Source organism: Nicotiana tabacum, chromosome 9 (genome assembly GCF_000715075.1).
Source record: "Nicotiana tabacum cultivar K326 chromosome 9, ASM71507v2, whole genome shotgun sequence".
NCBI classification, from domain to species: Eukaryota; Viridiplantae; Streptophyta; class Magnoliopsida; order Solanales; family Solanaceae; genus Nicotiana; species Nicotiana tabacum.
Genome location: NC_134088.1, coordinates 93475860 through 93493497, shown reverse-complemented (window position 1 = coordinate 93493497; position 17638 = coordinate 93475860). Strand labels below are relative to the sequence as shown.

General features: G+C 34.1%; 1 pseudogene; it reads left to right on the top strand.

Annotated features, from left to right (window-relative positions):
- The first annotated feature begins 7034 nt into the window (after positions 1-7034).
- Positions 7035-15210, top strand: LOC107770062 (BTB/POZ and MATH domain-containing protein 4-like; annotated as a pseudogene).
- The last annotated feature ends 2428 nt before the right edge of the window (positions 15211-17638 follow it).

Sequence of the window (17638 nt, the reverse complement as noted above, 5' to 3'; positions counted from 1 at the left end):
AAAGAGAGTAACTAATTATTAACAACACATAATGCATAATTTAATTTTTTTTAAAATTTAAATTCAAAAAGAAAACTAATTATTACCTAACCTAACTAGCTTTGTCCTAAAGTGCCAAGTGGCCTATTGTGAGATTGCCACTTGGTTTGATGTGGAGGCTTTTTCCTCTCCTATTAATAATATATAGATATAGATATAAATCAAATAAATTATTTGTTTCTTATTTATTCTTTATTAAATTAGCAAGTACTTAGTACTATACATTTACTAATATGACTTTTATTAACTTGTCAATTGGCTTAATATTTTGATGATAATTCTCTTTTAATATAACATAGATTTATATTTTCTTACTCTAGAAATATTCTTAGATTTTAAATCTCATTTTATTAATATTATAGATTAGTTTTTTTCATTTTGAATTCTACATATAATCAAAATGCTATCATATTTAAATCAAATTATACTTTTGAATTTTTAAAAAATATAAACAGATAAGTAATCTTACTATTTTGTCATAAATTTAATGATATTCTTAATAATTGCTATTTTTGCATTATTTGCCATAAGCAAGTGAAATTTTATTTTATCTCATCTCAAATATTTCTATCTATAAATTCGAAATAATATTTTTGTCTTTAAATTCAAAATCTAATTATTTTTTATATAAGAAAAAATTTCTAGTATTTTATATATATAGACTGCTATATTAGGAAGAAACTACTCCTCAGTTTGAATTGACAACTTTATTTTTCTTATTTTCGTTTTTTATTTTAGAATAAATTAAAAACTTCAAATTTGTTAACTCAAAGAGAGTAACTAATTAGTAACAACACGTAATGCATAATTTAAATTTTTTAAAATTTATATTCAAAAAAGAAAAATAATTACTACCTAACTTAATTAATTTTGTCCTAAATTGCCAAGTGGCCTATTGTGGTCGCCACTTGGCTTAATGTGAAGGCTTTTTCCTCTCCTTTTAATAATATATAGATATAGATTTTAAAACTCCAAATTTGTCAACTCAAAGAGAGTAACTAATTATTAGCAACACGTAATGCATAATTAAAATTTCTTAAAATCTAAATTCAAAAAAAAAATTAATTATTACCTAACTTAACTAACTTTGTCCTAAATTGCCAAGTGACCTATTGTGAGGTTGCCACTTGGCTTAATGTGAAAGTTTTTTCCTCTCATTTTAATAATACTAGTGGTCGTACCCGCGCGGTGCGCGATCAATATTAAAAAATACTAATTAAATTGTGATCATGCCTGTTTGAACACTAGATTATATTGCTTTAATAAATTTCAATTGTCATCTTATTTGTCAATACGTTATACCCAATAATAAAATTTCTATTAAATTAAGAAATTTCTATAGTCATCGAATAACTTTCGGGCTTGTTTGAACATTAGATCGTATTGCTTTAATAAGTTTCGATTGTCATCTTATTTGTCAATATAATATACCCAATAATAAAATTTCTATTAAATTAAAGAGATTTCTATAGTCATCGAATAACTTTTCTATAGTCCTCTTCTTTTAATAATATATAGATATATAGATTGTTTGTTCCTTATTTATTCTTTATTAAATTAGCAAGTATTTAGTACTATATATTTACTAATATAACTTTTATTAACTTGTCAATTGGCTTGATATTTTGATGATAATTCACTTTTAATAATACTCTTGTCTTGAGAATCTCAATACAGTGTGAATCAGAGTTTTAGCTGGTCAAAAATTCAAGCTTGACTTATGAAAGTTGTTAATCCCCATCATAACCTAATTAAGTAGTTCAAAACATCTTATATTGTTTGGTTTTATACGATTCATCACGCATGTTTACTTGAAAAGAGTAATAATGTTTTAAATTTAGTTTTGTTTTTTGTTTTTTTAGTTGCCACTCACTCCGTATCATATTATCTGGTATGATTTTTTTGTACACGTCCTTTAAGAAAAAATAGTTAGGATGAGATTTTTTTGTACACGTCCTTCCAACAGATATTGCATGAAACAAAACTAAATTCATCTTTCCTTCAAAATCTTTTCAAGCGAGAGATTTGAAAATTTTCCAACTAGAATTATTCTGGAGCCAAAAATTTAATTTGAAAATTACTTTAGTCCTATTTGAAAATTTAACATTCGCCACCTAAAATTTTTCATAAAAAAGAATGCTTCATACCTTAAATCTTAAAATGAACATGGATCCAACACAAGGTAGACTTTCTTTATTTGGTCTTCAATCTTATTCATTGAATCGTCAACCTTAAAATCCCTTGAACCTTTTATATCGCTAAAATTCTTAACATTGTCTTCGACTTCATGATGCGTTGAATCTCCAACAATCAACTGAGTTTTCCTCCCTTCTCCATTTTCTCATAGTAGCATAATTTTGGTTTAAGAATAGACTTTATAATACGATGGTGAAAGTTATTAGGATTTCGGTATTTATTGATTGTATTTGTGTAAAATATGATAAAGTGTTTAAGAATATATGGTTGACTTATTGGTATTTGAACAAAGTTATACATAATTGAGGTGTATGTAGTCTTTAGGGATAATTATTACTAAGGATAAAAAAGAAAAAAATAATCGATTTTATCTTGAACTTCTAAAATGACAAATAAGTTGAGACAACTATTTTTCGGGGTAAATTTTACATATGGTCATATAACTATGACTTTTTTTCACCAAAGTCATATAACTTTATTTTCTCACACAAAAATCATAAAACTTTCACTAACTCATACAAAAATCATAGTGGTCGAAAAATAAATTTTTCGGTAGTATTTTCTTATTTTACGTTTTTATAAATTTTCTAGTACTTTTACATTTTTTTATATTTTCAGTCTAATAAATAATTACCCAATTAAAATAGAAGAAATATGAGTATATTTTTAGCCGCTTCTAAAATAATAGACGATAATATATATATATATATATATATATATATATATATATATATATATATATATATATATATATATGTGTGTGTGTGTGTGTGTGTGTGTGTGTGTGTGTGTGTGTGTGTATGTGTGTGTGTGTGTGTGTGTGTATTATATACATATGACATACACATTTTATATATATTTTGGTTAGCAAATGCAATTAGTTTCGATCGATCAGTTAATTTTATATTTTTCTCTTAAAATAGGAATGACCCAACCCAATCTGACCCAATACCCATATACGTAAGTTAAAATAATACTAAAAGTGAATTCTTCCCCCATAAAAATTTAATTCATAATGCATGAGATTCTAACAAAAAAAAAGAAGAAGGTATAATTAGAGAGCACTTGAAATAAAAATGATATCAATTTGAATAAAAATCTTGAAAAGAAAAATAAAAGATAGAAGTATCATATTTTGAAGGATTTACTATTCACTTTTAGTATTATTTGAATTTATATATGTGAGTATTGGGTTGGGCGGGCCAGGTCGAGTTGAGTCATTCCTATTTTAATTGGATTATTATTTATTAGACAGAAAATATTATTTATCAGACTGAAAATAAAAAATAAAAAACCACAAAATAAGAAAATACTACTAAAAAATTGTATTTTTCGATCACTATGATTTTTGTGTTAGAAAATATAGTTATGTGACTTTGATGAAAAAAAGGCCATAATTATATGATTTTTTGTGTGAAAAAATAAAGTTATATGACTTTGGTGAATAAAATTGATAGACTTGATTAGTCTTATATGTTTTTATGTAGTGACTTTGAATAGAAAAAGTAGTGGAACATGTATAAAAGCTCGAGAGGACGCAATCAGCTATATCTTGAGATTGGTAACTAGTACATTTTTTTACACGAGACAATTTACCACGCTTTATTATATGCGATTTTCTATAATATTCTTAAATTATTTTGTTTTATTTTCTTATTTATTAATTCTTCCACGATATAAAAGTAGAGGAAGTTTCATTTCTATGTTTCAGTAAAAGATCCAAAATTTCAACGTTTATGGACTTATTTACTTAAGACTCTTTTTATAAAAAAGAAATAAACATTTTATTTGATCTACTTTGTTACGATGACCTGCCTTGGCGTAAGTGGTAAAATTGATATCATGTGACCAGGAGGTCACAGATTCGAGCCGTGGAAACAGTCTCTTGCAAAAATGTAGAATAAGGTTGTGTACAATAAATCCCTGTGATCTGGTCTTTTTCCGAATCCCGTGCATAGTGGGAGCTTAGTGCACCAAGCTGTTTTTAAGGGTAGAGATAAAGACTGCATACGCACTATCCTTCTGAGACATCACTTATGAAATCACACTAAGTATATTATTATTATTATTATTATTATTATTATTATTATTATTATTATTATTATTATTATTATTATTGTTGTTTCTTAAAAATATTTACTCTTTCAAAATTTACCAACCACAAAAGTGTAACTTTGCATGATTAGGAAGCACGTAACAATCACTAAAGATTGTAATGGAACTAGAGATTTAATTTTTCTTTAATAGTCTTATGCAGTGCTAATCTAAATTGATTGGCTCAAAATAATAATTGTAACCCCAAAAAGAGAAAGCACGTGACAGTATAATAAGGTTTCACGTGATTTGCTTGGGATTTATGCCTATGGGGATAGGGTACTGTTTTCATGTGACACAACAGTCCACACCAAATACAACGAAAATAAGAAAACAACTAATGCATAGCTTTGTTTTTCTCACTTTTTTAATATCTTATCAATTTCTTTTACTATATGATTTCCCCAACACATAAAGTCAAATGGTGTCGTCTCTCTCATCATTCGCTTTCACAAGAGCAAAATAAAAAAAAATAAAAATAATAATAATAAGTAAAACGACACCTAGTTGTTGAAATGCTAATTTTGTCCCACATATCCAATCATTTCCCTTTATTATTTATTTTGAAGTTTAGCTCTTCATTTTTAACTGGCTGTATTTAGTTTCACTTCTAGCATAATATTTTTTTAATTATTATATTCCTAGAACTATATGTCATTTGTCCCTATTATTTGATTATTGTGACCATTCTTTTGTCTTGTTTATTTCATTCTTATCATGATTTTCTTCCATCATTAATATATTTTACAAGAATAGCCGCAAAAGAAAAGAGGAGAGGAAAAGTCAAAAGGCAAAAACCTACAGAAAGAAGGATAAAAAAGGAAACTGGGCCGATCAGCAAAGCCTAAGAGGGTCCAAGATACACAGAGGGAATTCGGCCACATGGCATCCAATCCAAAGCTAAGAAGAGAAGGCCCATTTACTGAGCCCATTCCAAACTATTGCTTGGTCCGAGTGCAAAGAAGGATCTCAAACTAAATTATGTTGGATGAATATTTTTAGGACCACCGTTTAAATTTTAATCACATTAAGAAAAGTTTTGAGAAAATAGCCTCCAACCTGAATTTTGAAGCACGTTCATCAGAATTTTGAAAAGCGATATTTGGCAATCGTCAATAATTTAGCCACAATGATAACAAAATTCTAGTGATCGGTCATGATTTAGGGTGAAATCATGACAATCACCAGATTTTTTCAACATTGTGGCTAAAAGTTCAGATGATCGGTCATGATTTGTGACAAAATCATTACGATCATCAGATTTTTTAGCATTTTGGCTGAATTTTTTGGTGATCGTCATAATCATATAACTTGCTGAAGTTCTTTGGTAAGCATGCTTTAAAATTCGGTGCGGGCTATTTTTGAAACACTTATGTTATCGGGGTCCAAAAACTAATATTGGCGCAAAAGGGTCATTTTTTTTTTTGTCATTCTTCTAACTGACAAATTAGTCAATGTCTGTCGCCTATTTTTAGTTTAAGCGATTGGGTGGACGACTATCTGAATTTATTCTTACAAAAAAAAGCTATTTGATGGACCAGGACAATGTGATGAAAATTCATTCTTGAGCCACCACACAATGTACACATACACAAGCATTACTTCATTTGAAATTTTGGAATGGACAATAATAAGCAAAATTCTGGGCAGGCTGGAGGGTAAGGCTGCTCAAGCCATTGCCTTAGGCCCAAATTCTAGAGGGCCTCAAAAATATTATATTATGTTATTAGTAAAAATAGCACGGATTAGCCAGTTTTCGGATTGATAATTGAAAAATATCTAACATTTACAAAGTCATTGAAAAATAGACACTATTTTGCTGAAACACAAAAAGTTTCAGCATAATATGCCGGATTATGGAGCTCCTACATATAAACTTCTAGCATATTATGTTCGAACTCCAACACATTATGCTGAAAGCTTATATGTAAGAAAATTCGAACTCCATCATATTATGCTGGAATATTTCCGAATTTTTAAGGGTATTTTTATTCAGATTTTAGCTTTACATGAAAAAGTAGCTAAATTTCGATTACTTTTGAAAATGTGGCTATTTTTCAATTGCCAGATGTAAATTTGGCTATTTTTGGTTTTTTCCATATTATTATATATATTATGCAATTATTTTTAAGAGTCCAAATTTTAATATTTTTTATTTGGCTAAGAATGTATAGATGAGTGAACAATGGTAAATTTTTGTCTCGTTAGTTATAGTATATTTATCTCCCTCTTCATTTCTAATTTTTTCTCCTTTTCACTTTCCAATTTCAATTCAGGTTCTTTGATTTAGCTACTTTCTAATGTTTGATTGATGCATTGATTTGGATGCTCTTTTGTGTCTCACTATTATATGAATTTTGTGAAATAAATTTAAAAGACCTCTTAATACAATTTGACTTTAGGCCACCATTTTTATTGAGGCGCCCTTTGAACAAATAAGAAGTATTACTCTTCTTTTAAATTTATGGTTAGCTAAACCACTGCATGATAAAAAATGTCTAGTACCAGAAATATATCTATAAAATACTTAAAATTATCTGTTCCTGCAAAATTTATTTACAGCCATTTTTTTGGCATAATGTAAATCACATATACTACATTTCAGCAGCCCAGCCATGAAGGTAATTTAGCTCAACAAATCCTTTACCAAAAAATAAGATAAAACAGTGAACTCCAAAAATATCATTTTTAAAACCTTGCAAACAAAGAGTCTGAAATCTGAACTAGAACTCAAAGCGAGTCATTTCCATCAACAGATAACAGGTTTCTAAAAAGAAAAATCTTTCTATAAATAGAAGGCAGGAAAATCTAAGTACTCCAATCTCCATTTGTTCAAAGATTTCTCCCCAAAAAAGATAATAATTTGAAGTTTACGACTCTTGTCTCCTTCTCAATTGTGCGTAAGCTCAAAAAAGAAAAACCCTAACAAAATTCATTCTTTCCTTTTTATCACCATTTCTTTTGAATAAATTCCGTCCAAGTCCCCTGTCTGCAACTATAGCATCAGGAAAATAGGGGAATTCGAAATGTCGGAGCCGCCGACGATCACTCACGTTTCCGATAAGAACACCGTCGGCGAATTATCACCGCCGACGAGCTCGAAATCCGTGACCGATACAATTAACGGCTCGCACCGGTTCGTGATCCAAGGTTATTCTTTAGCTAAAGGGATGGGAGTCGGGAAACACATCGCCAGTGATACTTTCACCGTCGGCGGTCACCAGTGGGCGATTTACTTTTATCCGGACGGGAAGAACCCCGAGGATAATTCGGCGTATGTTTCGGTGTTTATTGCTTTGGCTAGTGAAGGAACGGATGTTAGGGCTTTGTTTGAGTTGACTCTGGTCGATCAGAGTGGTAAAGGAAAGCATAAGGTTCATAGTCACTTCGATAGGTCTCTTGAGAGCGGGCCTTACACCTTGAAGTACCGTGGCAGCATGTGGTAATGTGTTGCTTCTTGTAATTTAGCCAATTTCTTGAACATAGTGTTGCCTTATTCAAATTGATTTAAGTTATATACACAGACAAGTGTAATGCTATTAAATAGAGTTACTTGCATTTTAAATGACCTTTTTTTTTTTATAACTATGGTGTATAGGCTACTCGACTAATTCCACGGAATACATGCCACCTTCCTCCAGCAATATGTACTAGGTAATTCTATCCACCAAGGCTTGAATAAATGAGAAGAAATCACTTAGTATTTTTTGCCTCCGCTAGGATTTGAACCCGAGACCTTATGGTTCTCACCCACTTCATTGACCACTAGGCCACATCCTTGGGTGCAAATGCATTTCAAATGACTTGGTTGTGTGAAAGTATTTTCTTTACACCATCGGTGCTTACAACTTAAACTCTATCCAAACTACTTCCAAAGATATTGCAAATGAGGAATTAAATAAAATACATGTTAAATGTTCAAAATATCTTTGAGTTCCAATTTGATACTCAAGCAAACAAGAATAGTTAGATTTGGTTGAAGTTGATCACCAAGATAGCTAGCACAATGCTGCAGTCGTTCCTTTCCAAGAAAAGTAAATTTTTTTGGGCTGGGCATTAAAGAATTGATTAACTGAATGCTACTGTGGTTGTTCTTATAATAAGATCAAGTCATCATAATTTTGTTAGAACCTTAATAACACCCCAAAAGCTAGTTGTTGAGTCGGTAGAGATAGACCCCACATTGAAATCATTTTTGTGTTAAGTCAATTATTGTTGCTTTTCATATATGGTCAGAATCAGAATCAGTATCATGAATCCAATCATAAAAATACGTAATGATGCGGTCCTCCAAATTGCCTTTTTCTCCTTGCTATTCCTCTTACCCCAAGTGGTGATTGTCTCATTTCCGTCCTTGGTGTGACCCTTGTAACTCAAACAAAGAGAGTGGAAGATGCCATATCTGTGCTGCTAGTAGTACTTGTCCTTTATGGACCAAACCTAAGGTTCTACTGCTAAACCTATCCAATTAGCGTAATCGGTCATCTGCCTCCACCCAAATAAATACGCGCTAACCTGCCTAAAATAAGGTAATAAACTTCTCTTAAACCCTTTGTACGGGACTCCTTTCTCAGACCATTTCCCCCTATTGCTAGTTGCAAACAGAAGTGCTTCCCTTTTAGGCTAGGAATCAAAATGCTCTCAATTGACTCGGGCCTTTATCATCAAGAAATATTGTTGCATGCTGAGGTATCTATTTGAGTGAAAAGTATTTGAGGTATCTTCCATTGTAGCAGGAACTTGAAGAAAAAGAAAAATAGAAGAATCCTGTTTATAGCATCTTGAATAACTACTTGAGCAAACTTTTCTCCTCTTTAATTTTTTATACTTCAACTCAAGACTTTCTCTGAAGTTGTTATCTGGCTGATATATAGGGGATACAAACGGTTTTTTAGACGAGGAATGCTCGAGACTTCAGATTATCTGAAGGACGACTGCTTGAAGATTAATTGCACTGTGGGAGTTGTGCGCTCTACAATAGACTGTTCGAGCTTGCATACAATTCAGGTCTCAGACCCTGACATTGGAGCACATTTTGGCATGCTTTTGGAAAATATGGAAGGCTCTGATATTATTTTCAATGTGGCTGGTGAAAAGTTTCATGCTCATAAGTTGGTATTGGCTGCTCGTTCTCCTGTATTCCGCACTGAATACTTTGATGGACAGGATGTTGATGAGCAGGAAATTGTGGTTACTGATATGGAACCCGAGGTCTTCAAAGTGAGCATTTGCTTTTATCATATTATGGCTATTTTCGTCTTATAAAATTTATTTCTTCTTTTCTCAATGTATATCTGTTTTTTATATCATTATCATAATTCTACGTCTCTCTTACTGTAATTGCTTCTTCAACACAACATTTGCTTTTGGCAAAATAGATTGAACTCTTTCTAACTATAAATGGAGCTCTAACTCGCTGTTCTTTGGAATTTTCTATTTCTTCTCGTGCAAGGTTATGCTGCACTTTGTATACAAAGATGCTCTTGTAGAAGAAGAGCTAGAAGCAACTAGTACTTCTTCTTCTACCCCCTGCATATCTGATACTGTGACAGCAAAATTGCTATCAGCAGCTGATCGCTATAATTTAACACGACTCAGGAGGTTGTGTGAGTCTCATCTCTGCAAAGATATCTCTGTCAACTCTGTTGCACAAATTCTTGCTTTAGCGGACCGTTACCATGCCACTGAGCTCAAAGCAGTTTGCCTAAGATTCGCTGCTGAAAATCTTGCTGGTACGAGACGTTTTATATTTGCGTCATGTTCCCTTCTTTGCAGAGAACTCATGCTTTTGGATTGGAACAAAAATAAATGTTATAGTTTGTTATATCTTCTCATTTCATGGTCTTATCATGTTTGTCATTGTTGTACCACTACTTCAGTCAGTATTCCTTGTCAAATATTGTTGCCACCCACTTGTCTCTCTTTTCTTTTATCTCTATAGTGTAGTCTAGCTGTAGTGGGCACGGATACAATTTCTAATTCTTTTCGATGTTTTACTTCTGTCTCTCTTATTGTTCATTCTTGGGCACTATAATTTCCACACAGTAGATCATCATTTTAGACCTATAATCATATGTACGGATCCTTGGTAACTCATGACAAAAGGATCCAATAGTATGATTTTGTGTGTCAAGTCATTTCCCGTGGATCACCTAGTGTTTTTTTTTGTCGACGCTGGGATTTGAGCCCTGGTCCTCTAAGGTTTTCATCCACTTCATTGACTACCAGGTCACGCCGTTAGGTGTTTCAGAAATCTCAATCTTAATAAAACACAAAGGGCGCCTTAGTGGCTTAGTGTCTTTAGATAGCAATCGAGCTGAAACAATTATACTGAACTAGTATTGAGGAGAAAGAGAAAACTACAGTTGGAAGGCTTATAGCCTGTTTGGCCAAGCTTAGCCAAAAGCACTTTTGGCCAAAAATTGAGGTGTTTGGCCAAGCTTTTGGAAGGAAAAAAAGTGCTTTTGAGGAGAAGCAAAAGCAGTTTTTGAGAAGTAGAAAAAAGTAGTTTCTCTCCAAAAGCACTTTTCTGAGAAGCACTTTTGAGAAAAATACACTTAGAAGCAGTTTTCAAAAGCTTGGCCAAACACTAATTACTGCTCAAAAGTGCTTTTCAAATTAATTAGCCAAACACAAACTGCTTCTCACCAAAAGCACTTTTTTAAAAAGTACTTTTGAGAAAAGCACTTCTCAAAATAAGCTGATTTTAGAAGCTTGGCCAAACAGGCTATTAGTCTTTGTTCGTTGATAGGGAATTCTATCTTCTCATGGAAAAGCAGAGGAAACTGAAAGTTGCATCCCCTGAGGTCAAATAGGAAAGCTCTTTCAAGTTGAATCTGTTCCGAGAATTGTTTGTTTCTAAGTTGTTTTCTTTGAGCAGTGAAAGGACTTCTTTCTTTGTCTTTCTCTCTGTATTTCTTTCCCTCACTCCCTTCCTTCATGCAAATATAACAAGGGTGCAATTATCCCGACTATATACCTCTGCATACGTCCCAGCAAGTACCATATAAAAAGAACTTCTGATCTCCAGCCAATCCCATTTTTGTCACTTTGACATTGGCAGAACATCCACAAGGACAAAGCAAAAGAGGAAAAAACTCAAAAGTGAAACCAGTGAAGTGACTTATCAGGAAAATGAAATGAATGAAGTGGATCACTATCCTCATCTGGCAGAGCTAGGACAATAGAGATAGACTTGAGCTTGTGAACTTTGGCATGGACCCTCTTGTCACTTAACTTGCTGATGCAGACATCAAATCCATTATAGATGATTTTATGGGTTAATACACCAAGTTAACTTTTACCAGTCTCTACATCCCCTTAAATTGCACCTGCAACAATCATGTAATCAACAACTAAACTAGTGAAAAGTGAGCTCCCTGGGGGGAGGGGATAAGAAAAAGCTCCCATTTTGATTAGAATTTCTTTTCTTGTTTAAGAATGAACCCCAACTCAATCTACCAACCACAAAGCACGAAGGTCTAATTCGGATATTAAGCCTCTAACATGCATTGCATGTGTCATTTTCACCTGCCAAAAGCACCAAAGGAAGTGAGCTGATTTTACTATAAAATCTATATCCTGCCTTGCATTTGTCTTCATGTTTCTGGGTGTTCCACTCTTGTGCATCTCTATATTCAGGCCTAGTGGTTAGTTATATTTTTACTGCTATTAATGGGTGCATATGGGGTCCAAGTCCAACACCTATTTTGAGAAATAAAAATAAATTATCTTCAGAATGTATGTAAATAAGGAAATTGTTGACTTTGTGTCGAAGAAGAAATTTCCTAACTACCAAACCATCATAAACTGTTAGAACAGAATTGGCGGGTACATAGTAACACAGATATATTAGCTTTAGCGCGTTGTAATTGCAAAATCACTTCTAATGATAAATAATTCAGGTCATATTAGCTGACTGCAATGTAAGATCAGATCAAGTAAGTTAATTTGCAGAATGAATGTAATATAATGAGCAGCAACAACAACAGCAAACCCAGTGAGTTCCCACAAGTGGGGTCTGTGGAGGGTAGTGTGTACGTAGACCTTGATTAGCTATCTGCCGAATAAACGTAAACTCGGGGTGAAATTGTAAATGTTTCTATAAACTAAAAGAAGAAATGTCTTACTGTCAAACCTCGGTAAATTCTTTAATTCAGAACTTGTGGGAACTTGTGACAATGTGCTATTAGCTTGAGCTCAATGTGATTTTAAATGACTGTTAATGACTCTCAAAAAATTAAATCTTATATATGTGAATGCTACATAAGATCAACTTATCTGCAAAATTAATGTAAATAACGAGGACAGTGTAAACTTTCCTGTAAACTTTTCAAACTGCTGAAATCAAAGAAGTTATCTGCTGAATGATTGGATAATAATTAGGACATTGTGAAGTATTCTATAAACTGATAGAAATTTCCTTCATTGCAAAACCACCATAAACTCTGACAGACTTGTTGGATACTTAGTGAGAGAGTGCTATTTGTTTGAGCACAATATGATTGTAAATGGCTGTTAATGGTTCTCTAAAAGAATTAGATCTTATATAGTAGCTTGCAATACACGTAAATAGTTGCTGGAGACTCGCTAAAAAGAATTTGTCCCTATTTAGCTAGCTGCAATACAGTGAATGAGCGGTTTTGGTTGGTGTCTTGGAGTTCCATCTTTCATACAAATGAATGTTAACAACCGGAATTACTTTTTACGGAAACTGATGAAAATGATTAGATAAAATGCGTCCGCACAGGTATATTGTTCTCTCGTCCCTGCCTCCCCCGAAAAAATTGCTGTAAATCAAAAGGGAAATATTTTTTCTATCAACAAGGTTCTAAACTCTCTCTGGGTAAGCGGTGGTGCTCATACAGAGCCAGCTTTTGGCTTGAATGTTGAGTATGTCTCAGGTGAGCTTTTAATAAGGATTTTATAGTGCGGATAGCAAGAAATACACACGTCAAGCAGCTTTGGCAGTTGGGGTGCCACTAATGGGTGTACTATGGAGTCAAACCTCTTGTAAAGATGGAGTCGGAAACGATTTCCAGTTTCTTTTTTTTACCTTATCAAAAAAACAAAAAAAAAAGGAAGAAGAAGATAGAATCAGAAGCTAACAACTTTTTTTATGAGGTAAATTAAATTCATTAAAAGGCACCAAGAAGATCCAAAGAGTACAGAAACTAACAACTTATATTGAAACAGCTTTAGCCATCAAAAGACCATACACTTTTAAAGCAAGAAGTAACGGTACTTGGCAAAGTAGCTTTTTTGGCTTGAGTGTGAACGGATGTTAAATGGCTTTTTCATAGCCTTTCGTTAACTATTTAGGTGTGCTTCTTTGCATGGCTAGCAGCGAGGGGAGTGATCTTGACATCTGAAAATCTGCGAAAGAGAGGAATTACACATGTTAGTTGGTGCTACATGTGTAAAAGCTCAGGGGAAGAAGTTAATCATCTTATGCTGCATTGCCCTGTGTCCTGGGGTTTATGGAGGGCAATCCTGAATCTTTTTGGTGTTCAATGGGTGATGCCAAACACTGTAAAGGAAATGCTATATAGCTGGGCCGGTTTTCGTAGAAGAAGCAAGCAAAAGGCGTGTAAGTTCGCCCCATTAGCTCTCATGTAGTTAGTCTGGGGAGATAGAAATAGGAGAGTTTTTGAGGGGATTGAGTCTACGTTTTCACATCTTAAGAATAGTCTTTTATCTTTGATCGCCTTTTGGTGCACACATATAGCCCCTACTTGTGTAGAAGATTGGGCGTCATTTGTAGAGAATCATGTTCTGATGTAAATTCTCTACTTTTTGTATACTTCTTGTATGCTGGATTTTCTCCCTTTTGATTAATACAATTTACCTTATCAAAAAAAAAAAGGAAGGAATGATGCACCCCATCACCCCCCCACTCCCCCCAAAAAACTGAGAGGCTGTGTAGTTGGGTGCAATGCATAGATCGGCATGTGCTATTTCTGGTGCTCTTTGTGGGTACTATGAAGCCTGCTTCTTGTAAAGTAGATTTTGAGTTTTGTTTGCAAATAAGTTTTCTGGTAAACCATCTGAAAGTGATTAAGAGGATCAGAAATTTCTAGAGAAGTGTGAAAATAACTTCTTGAGGTCTGTAACTCTTTAGAGGGTAAGCCGGTAAGCTATGCTATCCAGTAAGATATTTCTATTAAATTTAATGTTGCTATGAATGCGGCTGTTACACATTCCCTTTCCTATCTAATAGCTGAAGACTGTCATTAAGTTGCCGGGCTTTGACCACTGTTATATTTTGAAATTTGCATCTGTTGTGTTGTTGCATCTGTTGTGTTCTGTACTTCTCTCGCACCAGAGGTTTTCACTCATCTATTACTTGGTTATTTTTTGCAGCTGTCATGCAATCAGATGGGTTCGAATACCTTAAAGAACATAGCCCCTCTCTTCAGTCAGAGCTTCTTAAAACTGTGGCTGGTTGTGAGGATGATTGTAGCAGTGGAGGTGGTAAGTCTAAAAGTGTGTGGGCCCAGCTTTCAGACGGTGGTGATACCAATGGAAGGAGGGTTAGGCAAAGGACCTGATTTTAGATATAGGAACTTGTTAAAATTTGTTGTATTGTATATTGGAGGGGATGTGCTGGAAATGTTGGGAAACTACAACATTAGCAATAGAAAGGTAAATGTTCATTAGTTGTCTGTAACATCTTTGATGAACATCTCTTGTGTGTATTGGTATCCTGAAAGATGACAAATAGCCAGTTTGTATACCTTCATAGTAACGCTGAGTATTGGTTCCCGTGAACTAGGTAAGGAAAAACTTGATCATGGAACACCACTACCTCTTGCTACTGCTACTATGAATATGTAATTCCTCCCAGTTGAAGGATAGTGTTGTTTGTATTTCAAGTGTATGTTATCGCAGTGTGCAATCTTGATGAACGTCCTAGTTAAGCGGTGAGCTTTCATAAGAACTGGAGGAAGCAATTAGGCTTGTGATAGCTGGCTGGGAACTTTATAAGGGCCTCTTGATTATGATCTGGACAAATTGTGACTTGATGTTATGCTGTTATAGTTAGTACAGAGGAGGGATCCGATATCTAAGAGTTTGCATATATTTCTTCTTTTGGTTGATAAGTAGGCTTTTGCATGAATTATAAGGTTTTACTAGCCAGTAGGGTGGCAATTTGAGTCCAACCCGCCCAGAGATTAATGGGTTGGGCTACAATGTTTTAGCTCATGGGTCAATTTAGGTTGAGCTCAAGTTAACTCATTATTTTTTGTCGCCCATTCTGACCCATGAAGTAGTTCAAATACAACCCATGAAGCTCATTCCAAAACAAAGGGATCTCAACCCAACTTATCTAGAAATTTACTTAGTTACCACCCACCCACCCCCACTCTCCCGCAAAAAAAAATTATTTTTACTTTTTTTTTTTTTTTTGTATTTTCAATTGTTTGTTTTCTGTTTTTTCGTTTTCCTGCACCACCCACCTATCCCAACCCCTCGCAATTTTTTTTTTGTATTTTCAATTTTCTGTTTTTTCGTTTTCCTGCACCCCCTTTTCAATTTTCTGTTTTTTGTTTGTGTTTTTCTGCACCACCCACCCACCCACAAAATATTTTTCAACTTACACATTTTAAATACTAATTTGTTAATTAAGGAAATATATTTTGATTCTCAAAATACTAATAGTATTTATTTACCTTTTATACATAGGTGTATAAAAAGTAAAATGTTTTGTTTATGCAAAATGAGCATAGTTCTAAAACATGGGTCAAGTTGGACGGGTTGGGTTATGACCCATTGTTTAGCCCATCTTAGCCCAAGTAAACTTTGGGCTGGGTTGGGCAATAGCCATTTATTGACCTAACACATTTTGACCCGTCCAAATTCAGTCCAACCCGCCCATTTGCCACCCCTACTAGCCAGAGTTGTTTGGAGATGTAATAGTGTTGAAAAACACATATTTATCTTACTATTTAATGGGTTTTATTGTTGTTCTGAGCTTATACTCATTTCTCTCTTCTTTTTTTTCCCCTTCTTTGTAAAAGCTGCGCAGGGTGGGAGGGGAGATTGTTCAGGAAAGAGAAGAAGAAAGTTAATCTTGTGATTATTGGCCAGAAAAAATAGTCTGGTTCCTTAAATTTTTACTGTTCTACTTAGCCAGCACATTCAGTTATTGCAAATGACATTAATATCTGGAGAGACACTACCTAGAAGAGGCAGGCTACACCCACAATGATATCCAACGATTGAACAAATACTCAGTTAGAGAGGTGTACCACAGAATACTAAGGGGAATTCATCAAAAGTGTCATGGAGGAAGACTATATGCAACAACCAAGGAGATCCTAAATGGTTGTTCATTTTGAGACTAGCTATATATGGAAGGTCGGCTACAAAAGACAGAATTGCTCAATGGGGTATTACCACTGATCTTCTATGCCCCCTTTGTAATCAAGAACAGGAAACCACTCAACATCTCTTCTTTGGATGTGAGATAACTGGTGGCATTTGGAAGAAGATATTGATGTGGCAGAATATTAACAGAGCCAGCATGGAATGGAATGATGAAATCCTGTAGGCTATCAATACGTGCAAAGGAAGAAGTGCAGGAGCTAGCGTTTATCGTATTACATTGGCAGCAACAGTGTACTATATGTGGCAAGAAAGTAACAATAGAATATTTCAAAAGCAAATGAACTATTGTATACGGTCAAAATCGATTCTCAGTCATAAAGACCGGTCGAGACAATAATGTTTCAATCGAAGGGTATCCGCATGGCGAGCTCGGACGAATTCCGAAGTAGAGACGTCGAGCTTCGAGCCATAAGACCAATCAACCGCAAAACTCGATATCATTATCGAACCCGATCGGAACGCGGGGTAACGACGACTGACACAGGCCCCGAATATCGATACTCCAAGGCAGAATCGAGCTCGAACTAAGACCGGGGATTCGATCTAGCACCAAGCCCGAGTCAGTGCCGAGCTCGCAAGACAAGAGCCGTTACAACCGCACCAAGGGAGAGAATCTTGGCGAGAATCGAGGGAGAGACAAACCATCATGGGTTCTCCACTATATGTATTATTTTATGTTATTACAAATAAAGTAGTGACCCTCTACTATAAAAGGGGAGATAGACTGCAATAGGGAGGGCAGATCAAGATTTCATTGTGCTTGTTCTTCTAATATTTTTCAGTCTTCCCTTCCATCATTTTCCATTTTCACAGTAAAAATACATGTATTGTCATTTTATATCAAAGAAATTTGCATACCCTTAGAACCCTATCTAAATTTAACATTATCCGATTTTTCGGGTAAACAGTTTGGCGCCCA